Here is a 9,656-nt window from a genome sequence, read left to right on the forward strand (position 1 = left end):
TGTCCACTGATTCAAATACACCGAGGCAACAGATTGCATTCTTCAAGTTAGATGTACTAAGTGTAAAGTAAAATAGATGGGAAGATAATTTAGAGTCAGCAGTCATAGTAGGATGTACTGCCAATGAATATGCTTGAAACTCAGAAGAACAGTGTTACATTTTCCCTCACTAAAAATAATGAGATCTGCTTTGAAATTTCTGGCTCAAATTAAATTTCAGTAAATAACCGTGGAACAGAAAATGAGTCTAGCTTGCAACTTTCCTCCCCCATTGTTTTTCAAATGGCACAAATAAATTTTTCATTCAGAATTTTGGTAATTTTTAGGATCAGAAATTTGGAGAGCTTTCACTGATGAACAAATATGTGAGCTATTTCAAAACCTGAAAATGTGTTTGTAAGTTCTGTAAATAGGAACAATTGAATGCTGAGCTCTAAGAAAAATCTGGCCAGGATTTTATGTGCCAATTATTCAAGAATCTTTCCCTTAAAGTGTAAAAATATAGCCTCATCAAAGCCAAAAAATTTGAAAATTATTGAGAATATTCTCCCCTCCCCTTCATATTTCTATCTTCCAGTCTGAGGCATCCAAAACCACAAGCAAGGCTAATCACCATTTCTTGAAATATTTTTACGTGGCATGTTGTGATGGGGCTACTGTCATGTCCTACAATCAACTAGCTGTGGAACTTCCAAAATCCCACCTCAACTCAAATGGCTATTAAAATATATTAAAAATTTTAAATTTAATATCAAAGCCTTGGAGAAGCAGAGCTATCACATACAGATGCTGGTTAGAGGTTTCTTTATCCTTGAGGTGGCTACTAATTCCTGGTTTGCACTAGGAAGCAATTTATTCTTTTTCTATTATTCTTATTAGAAGTCATTTAGCTAGGCAAAATATATTCATTCTTGTTCCTTAATATGGTCCTTCAGAAAGAGAAAATATGTCTGTTTTTTCATGATATTTTCAGTAGGAAGCATATTATGACTTTTATGCTGTGCATCAGGTATTGGTGGAGGAGAGATGGAGCTGAGGTGATGCTTGCTATATGTCAGTAGCAGAAGTTCAGATTTCACTGATAAAGGAACTGTAGTGTCAGCTAAATGGGCTTAGAGCAAGTTGGTTCAGGTCAAATGCACTGTAACCATCAGCAGTCTGAATCCCAAAGAAAGGGGAAAATAAAACCTTAAAGCATCAGTAGCCTGTGGCTGAAGCACCTTTTCTCTAGTTTTAGTCTTTAACTGTAAGCACATATATAGGAAACTGATGGATACAGAGGCTTCCCTGAACTTTATTATGGAATAGTGCAGGCTGAAGAAAAGCTTCTTCAAGTAGAAGAGAGGATTCTTCAAGTAGAACATGGCTCCTTTTTTCTAGAAATTTTGCTGATTGAACACTGTTATTAGTTATACATGAATGAAACCTGAGAGTTAGTTTAATTTGGGGTTTTTCTAGATTTACATCATCACAGATAAAGAACAAACTGCATCCATTGTCCAACTTGTCCTTTAAACCTTTTATTGCAAAGTTCAATAGACAGCTTTCTGTATACATTAATTTTTGACTCATGGAGAAAATCTTGAACACCTGAAATTTCCTTGGAAGAGTGTCTGTGTTTCTGATTCTGATGAAAGAACCAAACTCCTTCCATCCCTAAGGTTAAACAAGGATAGCTGAAAATAACTGCAAGGGTGTTAATTGTCCTTTGAGGATATACAGGGAGAGAGACTGAAAAAGAGCATTGAGAAATGGGAAGAATTAAGTTAGTTTCTGGAGTTGAACATATATTAAATATACTTGTATTTTGTTTTATTTCTTAAAACTTTTGGATTATCTATTTAATATGTTGGAACTACTGTATAACCACTTCTAGATTTTTTGGATGAAATGTGGTGAGGAAGAAATAATAAATACAAGGATTAAGGGATCTTTTAGGCAGAGGGAAGAGGTGAAATTTGAGCCACTTGCTTGATGTTCATTTGTTTCTATTGTTCTTCCTTTCAGAAAATGCTTGTATGCAGACATCAGGACAGTAAGTCCCATATAAGTCAGATCTGGTTACAGTTCCTCATACTTGGCTTCAGTCTGTCAAATGTCCTTGACAGCTTTTAAAAACTTTAAATAATTGTGAAGGAAAATTGAACCATCAGCCATCAGTACGAAACAAGAATGCTTCATTTTTGCTGCCTGTTTGCCTATAGGTTTTGGAACCATGTTTTTTATGTGTGCTTTGTTTGACTTATGCAGATATTCAACTGACTAAGGAAAATCCATACCACAACCTAGAAAAAAGTTTTCCTATGACACTTTATTTTGCAATTGGCTTTCGTAGATTTTTGTTGCAGGAGGCTGCTCCATGCAGCCTAGTTTAGATATCACATGCTTGCCATGTTTAGACAGCAAGGTTTAAGTTATTACAGAGATGGGCAGTAATGTAAATCTTCTGGCAGTGACCTGCTCTAGTGTATTCTATATATACTATGTATATACACATTTGCATTGTAATAACTCCTTTATTAATATCTGGTGAAATAAAATTTAAATCAGCATGAGATCTGTTTAAAAAAAGAGTAAAATTACTTCCTTCAAGGATCTTTCATCACTATTTTAACAGCTAGAGATACTATGCAAGATGTGGCTAGTACGTGTGGGAACAAAGGATATATCATATCTTACTGAAATCTTCTCAGCTTTGGTAACTCCAAAACTGAACAGGAGCTTTGTGGTTGCATTGTTGGATGATATTTCCATAACATTTGTGGCTGTCCAACTTTGTTGTGAAATGAAAGCCAGGAAATCTGACTGAATGCATTGTTAACTTTCAAGAGCCTACATTTTACTTCTGCAAAAGCCCTGTGACATTTTGGTCTGTAAAGGTCCTTGTCCTTAAACTGGGGCAGAAAGAGAGGGTCAGGAAAGAAACCTAAAATGATGACTGTAATTTAATGGAGAAGATGAGCAAGGTACTATTTGGTCTGCCAGAAGCTGAAATCAAACAAATGACTGTTTTAACATGTTGGGCATGATTTCATTCCATCATCATCAGCCAGATGGAAAACATGCTTACAAGCTTTGAGTGGCCAGTGACAGGATCAAAGGACACTGTGGTCACAGTATGGTTAGCTGGCAGAACAAGGGCACCTTAGATAACTAGTCATGCTACTAGTGTAGTGCATTAATTTGTGAAGAATTACATTGGAATTAATTATTATATTTTTAATTATTTTTTTTTTTATATCTGGCATTTCTAGAATGCTGGTTTTAGTATTGTATATTGGGTTTGCTCTTTTCATTTCTGTATTTTAGAGTCACATTCTGCTGTGTAACTATTCAGATGGGTGGAACTACAGGCAGAGTTATTTGGCTTTTAATGCATAAAAAAAAGACTACCAGAAAACTTACAGAATTTATGGTGTGTTTCTCAACAATTAAATATTGAAGTAAAGAAGGAAATCATATGTTAAAATTATTGTAGTCTTTGTACTTATACATTTTTTATGAAGAAGATGATTTGGTTTTTAATGGTATTTCAGAGATTCTGGTAATTATTTTGTGGTCTTTTCCAGCTGCTCTAATACTAAGCTCCTTTGCATTTTCCTCATTTCATAGGTGCTCTAGGGATTTCTCTGTTTCACAGCAAGCCTGTGCATCCCTGGCTGTACTGTGGGAAGAAGCATGCACTATGATTTCTTTTGGAAAGTCCATGCATTTGATTGTGTAATGAGGTTGAGGTGTTCCTCACGATGCTTTTACAGTGTGATGCCCGTGACCTGATGTGCCCTAGAAGCGAGGAAGAGGTAGTTAACTATTTATTAGCTCTCTCTATGTATGCAGCAAGAGATTACAAGCAGTCACCACATTATTGAAGCAGTCTCAGCTGATCATTCAAGCCTTTTATTTGTGCATTAAAGTAAGACTGGAACATTTGTAGTTATCCTTTCCTAGACATCCTCTTCAGGTCTCTTTCTTCTGGGAGAAAGAAGCAGCGTGGGTTTTGGCCCTTGGCTTAGACCTGTGATATTTCTGGCTAGTTTATCTCCCCTTTTCTTGTGGTGCTGTTTAAAAGCTGGTTCAACCATTTTTTGCTACCGCTGTTTGTTTGCTTAACTAATCCTTTAATCCTATTCATAGCTTCTGTTAGAGGGTGAGGTTCTCATAATCCTTTTGGGCAAACTTGTTTTCCTTTTATTGTCTTGGCTGGTGTTCACTCAGGAATGGTTACTATATTTTGCCGTAAATATAAGGCAATTTTTAAGGTAAGTACAGAGGCAATAATTGGAGAACTTTTGACTTTGAATTTTACTTTTCTGGTAGCAGGTATGAGCTCAACAAGTCATGCTGCATGGCTTTGTTGTTCCTGGTCCCATAACCACACACTTACATCTCCAGTTAAAGGAGGGTGGCATAAACCTTCTCATGAGGGCTTGGCAATCTCTTTGCAGACAGAAAGCAAAGTATTAGAGGATTTTAGAAGACTCCATGTTTACATATGACATTGCTATGTTTCTGCCAGTAGATGCAAATTAAGTAAAATTTCCCAGCTTGTTAGAAAATATAATATTTTCTCTAAGAGTGGCTGAATTAAGAATCTGAAGCTTTGCCTCCCTGCATGACAAGCAGGAGGCCCTGAGCAATGTCATTTTCTGCCAAGAGGGAGGAAGTGGAGCTGACAGCAGCTCTCCTGACAGAAAGCTGCTGACCACCAGGACATGGGCTGTTGGTCTCTCTAAATGCAGTATTTCTTTTCCAGGGGATGCATTGTGAATTTCAAACTTTGCTCTTTTTCCTGTTTCTAGCATGCAGGCTGTTGGCAGTGTTATATTTATTGCAATTTTGTTGTCTTGGAAAAGAATTCAAAAATGTTTGCATGCCTCAGTGGACCAGTGATAGAGTAATGATATGTAGCAGCAGTAAATGTTTTTTTTTTTTCCTGCGCTGCAATCATGTTTCATAGGTGCCATGCTGGAAAATGAGATCCAAAATGGAAAATGAGATGTTTGAATCCACCCTGGTGGTTCAGTTGTGGGTATGCTGCTCTCCAGGGACGCAGCTCTTGAGTACAGTGAACAGAGCCCAGGGACAGCCTGGCAGTTTTAGCATCACCTCTTTCCCAATGGAGTTTTTCTTTTGCCTGGAGAAACATCTTGGGCCATAACTGTGATTGTGGGTTGCATGGGCTTTGAGTGCTGGTGTGCGCCCCAGATTATGGACAGTTCATCTTCAGATGATGTGATAAAATGGTGTTGCAATAGTGCTGCACAAGTTGCAGACTTTTGAACTACTGATGGTCTGCAGATGCTCAATCAGCACAGAAACATGAGGTCCTTCAATATGGCCTGTATTCAGTTTGAGTTTTCTGGATGGCAATAGAGGAGGAAAATCCCCAGAGAAGCCAGGAAAATCTGTCTTGCCAAAAGCTATACACATGGAGAAACTCTTTGTACACATCTGGCACGGTGCATTTCCTGCATGTGAAACTTCTCTTGCTAGAGCAAGCAGCTAGTTGATGGAGACGTGTTTCTCCAACTGAACTTTAATGCCAGTTAAAACCAGCACTTGTTTATTAAAACTGTTACTTTTTCTAGACAATTTTTTGTCTGTCTATGGCATCAGAAGAATCAATGAACGATAGTAAATGTGTAAAGCTGGCAAATTATGAAAATTAAATAATGAAACATACTTTCCAAAAGCTATGAAGGATTATAATTTCAAACTATTTAAAGTGCTTGATTTTTAACATGCTTTTTTCTAATATATTTCAATTTTTTTTTTTAGGGTGGTCTCCCTTTTAAAAAGATCTCAAAACCTAGTGAATGTTGCCATAGGTATGTAAAAGTATTCCTCCTCAGAACATGAAAATCTTGAATGATACATTATGGTCAGCTAATAATTTTTTAAAATTTATTTAATATATTGCCTTCTGAGATTTTTTTAGTTTAAAAACTTCAGGCAATTTGACCAAAAAGGCCCCCCAAAATCTTGAATGATCTAGGTGCATTACTCCTGGCATAGAATAGTCTAAAACACTGATATATTACAAAAGATTTCACACAAGTCTTCCCTGACTGTCCAAAAGCAGGAATTTCTTCCCTTATGCAGACTGAGATCCCTAGGCACAAAAAAATCCCATTGAACCAAGGAATTGAGGCTGAATTTTCCAAAAATGTGTAAAAGCTCCAGTTTTTTTACTTCTCTCATAGATCAAAGGGACTAATTGAGCGCAAATCTGTGCAATTTTTTTGAGTTGTGGAGTTGCAGTATTGTGAAACTATCAAAAAAGGTACCCCAATGAAACTTCCCATTTTTGGGGAAGGAACAATTAATGTCCTTTGATGAGCTTACTCTGAGTGCTTTGTGAGAAGGCATGTACATATGGAACAGAGGAGACCTAAAAGTCTGTGGGATTTGATCTCTGTCATCCTCAGCTAATGCTGAGGGGAGATCAGGTATAGTGGTATAAATTTTGTTGTTAACCCTCTAAGCTTGTGTAAATATTAATTTGACCAGATTAAACCTATGATTTACTTTATCAGCAGGCAAAACCAGATCACATTCCAGGCTAGCCCTATTTTGTACCTGCTGCAGAGCTGGCATTGCAGGTGATGCATGGATTGAAGATGGGATTGAGTTCTGTTCATCTATCAGGCTTAGTCCTCAACCTTAAATGTGTACAGCATGGTAATATTGCATGGCTTGTGACCCCTGCACTGGAATCCTGCTGAGCATGTGGCAAAGTGAGTGTCCCACAGTGTTACCCGGGAGTAACACGCTGTCCTGGTCACTTTGGGTTCTGTTTTTCCAGGTTTGTGTTTCAAGTCATGGAGATAATTGGAAAACTGCAGCTGCACAGTATGGAGCGTGCTGTGTAAGCAGAGGTCTGAACACTGTCTGCAGAGACATCTAGATACCAGGGTGTGTGTAAGAAAAACTGCTTAATTATGGACACAATAACAAACACATCTGCAGGGAAACACAGAATTCACTGCAAGGAGGTGTCACTGGGATGTAATCTACATACATTAATTGCTAGGTAATATTTTTACATTATGCAAATAGCTAAACAAAATACCAACATGCTATAGCCTCTTAACAAGGAGCTAAAGGCTAGGACACCTCATAAAAATTCTGACAAACACCATTTAAAAGCGATTATGCCTCTGTTCTATAATTTTTAACATCTTTTGTATTATTAGGAAAATTTCAAAGGAACTGCAGTTTTTGTTCTCTGATCTCTACTTTTCAGGAGCATGCATGTAGCTTTCTGCTTGGCTAATCTAAAATGCATGAGAGCTGTGATTATTCAGATAAGCTGATACATATGCTGACTTTCAAAACTTTGAGTGATAAGCTATTTGATTTTCTGTATTTTCCTTTTTCTTTTCAGTATTCTCCTCTGAAACACTAATCTTCACTACGCTTATATCCCAACCACAGACATTTTATGTTCTAGCAGACACAGCTTCTCTGGCACTAGGCAGCATTTCCACCAGTTTAAGCTTCTGGATGCCTCTCAAATATCACTCGAGCAACATATGGAAATCATACTACAACTAGTTATATTTTTTGGATATGATTTTTTAAAGAAAATGTGTTCTGTTTGAAACTTGGGGTGAGGGGAGATAAGGAAAACAGATTATAATAAAAAACACACTTCTGAAAAAAAACCTGTATGATCTGACTTCTAAGCTCCCCTATTCTAATTCAGCAACTACTTTTTTTACTTGCAGCAAAGCCTTTTATTGGTTATTTCTTGTTCTTTAATGACTTCACTACAGGGTTGCATGGGTCGATATGAATGCCTTCTCCAAAATCCATTAACATGGTTCTTGATTGAATGCAGTCCAGGCATGTTAATCACCATTATTCTTCAAGAATGTCAGACCTCTCAAGTTTTCTATATGTGAATTTCATGTCTGAGAATCAATGCACTCCTTATTTATACACAGGACTGAGTACCTTGCTGGAAATCATGGTATGCTTAGTTTAAAAATCTGCTATAGCAAATATGATCAAATTAAAGAGATTTCTTTAATGCTGTGAAAGACTTATAAACTGAAATCAAAATTATAGTATCATCTGTGCATTTCTTATCTAGATAGTACAATTCAAAGAAATTTGAGTTATTTGTCTCTTCTTTTACTCCAACACATGCATATTAAAGAGAAACTTTTTTTGATGTGATTGCATCAGGAGAAAACATATATCATGATTGATGCCTGTGGGGTTTGACAAATAGCAACTCTACAGAAATTATACAAAAATTTCCTTCCATATTTCCTCTCAACTGTTCTGCCACTTTGATGAAATGGTAATCTCTCTAATCCATTTCTCCAGCTAGAAAAGCTGTTTCAGAAACATACCCTTCCCTGCAGTTATTACCATGATGGAACATTTATTATCCAGCAAATGAGGCATCACACTCTCTGATAATTCTCCTAAAAAAAAATCTTGGGGATAGTTGCCTTCCATTGTGCATATCAATGATCAATTAAAATGTGAAAAAAAGAGTTGTATATTCTGCACAAGGCAGGATACAGACTGTTTTACTGATCAATATCCAGTGCAGAAATATATTAAATCTTGTTTGTACAAATTCCTGCCTTGTGCTGAGGGGTGGTTGGACACCCTACTCATCCCCTAAACCAGCAAGGCTGTAGAATGTGGAGTTGTGAATTATTGTTTTCACATACAAAAGCCCTGGTCAATTGTGCCTTGAAAAATATGTCTGTAGTGCACTAAATGATTGTGGCTTTTGGGCCTGTGTATTCCTGGGCTGTTAGGGAGGAGTGAGAAACACAGCTGTAAAAAAATGTGCTACCAAAACCGATCAACCAACCAAAGAAACCCTTCCAAAATTTATCCCTGCAAAAATCACCAGTGAACCTTGCACAAAGCAAAGCTAGTCCCTGCTTAACTATTTGCTTTATTTTACAGAAAGGTAAATCACAAGGACTAAATTCACACAGGAGCTCTGAACCAACCATACTACTTTAATAATAATATTTTTTGTTCGGTCACTTATATTTTTGTTACTTAAAACATGCAAGTGAAGGTAAAGGTATTCACAAGAGTTAATTTTAATGTTAGGGGATTTTATGTATGAAAAAAAAGAAAAGTGTTTTTTACAAAATTGTCTAAGAGTAATGTCAGAAAATATTTGCTGAGTGATATGGGTTGTTTGTCTGTCTTCAATAGCATTTTATTTTATGTGTACACACATACATATATATGTGTGTACCTGTTATATGCAAATACATTGAAGTAAAGAGCAGGTACTGTTTGTTAACTTTGACCAATTTCTTCATTGCTTTCTTTAAAATATTCTGTGATTTTTGCCCTCTGCAAGTAGTTTCAGAAATGTTTTTGTGGCACTATGTAACCAAAACCTCACTGAATTACTGTTCTGTCCAAGAGAGGTTTTCAAACACAGTTGAATATTACCTTGAAAATGCAATTTTTGAATAGTAATGATTCTTAAAAATCTTTTTTGTGGATTCTCTTCCTTCCTATGTCTGATCTTTAAAAATAAATTTCAATTATATGGCCCATTACAAAGCCATAATTGCATAATGAGAAAATTTAGGTTATTCATTTTTTAACATTTACTACTGCATTTTCTTTTATTAAACTAAAACAAAATAGACTTTTTTTTT

The sequence above is a fragment of the Melospiza georgiana genome, chromosome 9 (genome assembly GCF_028018845.1).
Source record: "Melospiza georgiana isolate bMelGeo1 chromosome 9, bMelGeo1.pri, whole genome shotgun sequence".
Lineage (NCBI taxonomy): Eukaryota > Metazoa > Chordata > Aves > Passeriformes > Passerellidae > Melospiza > Melospiza georgiana.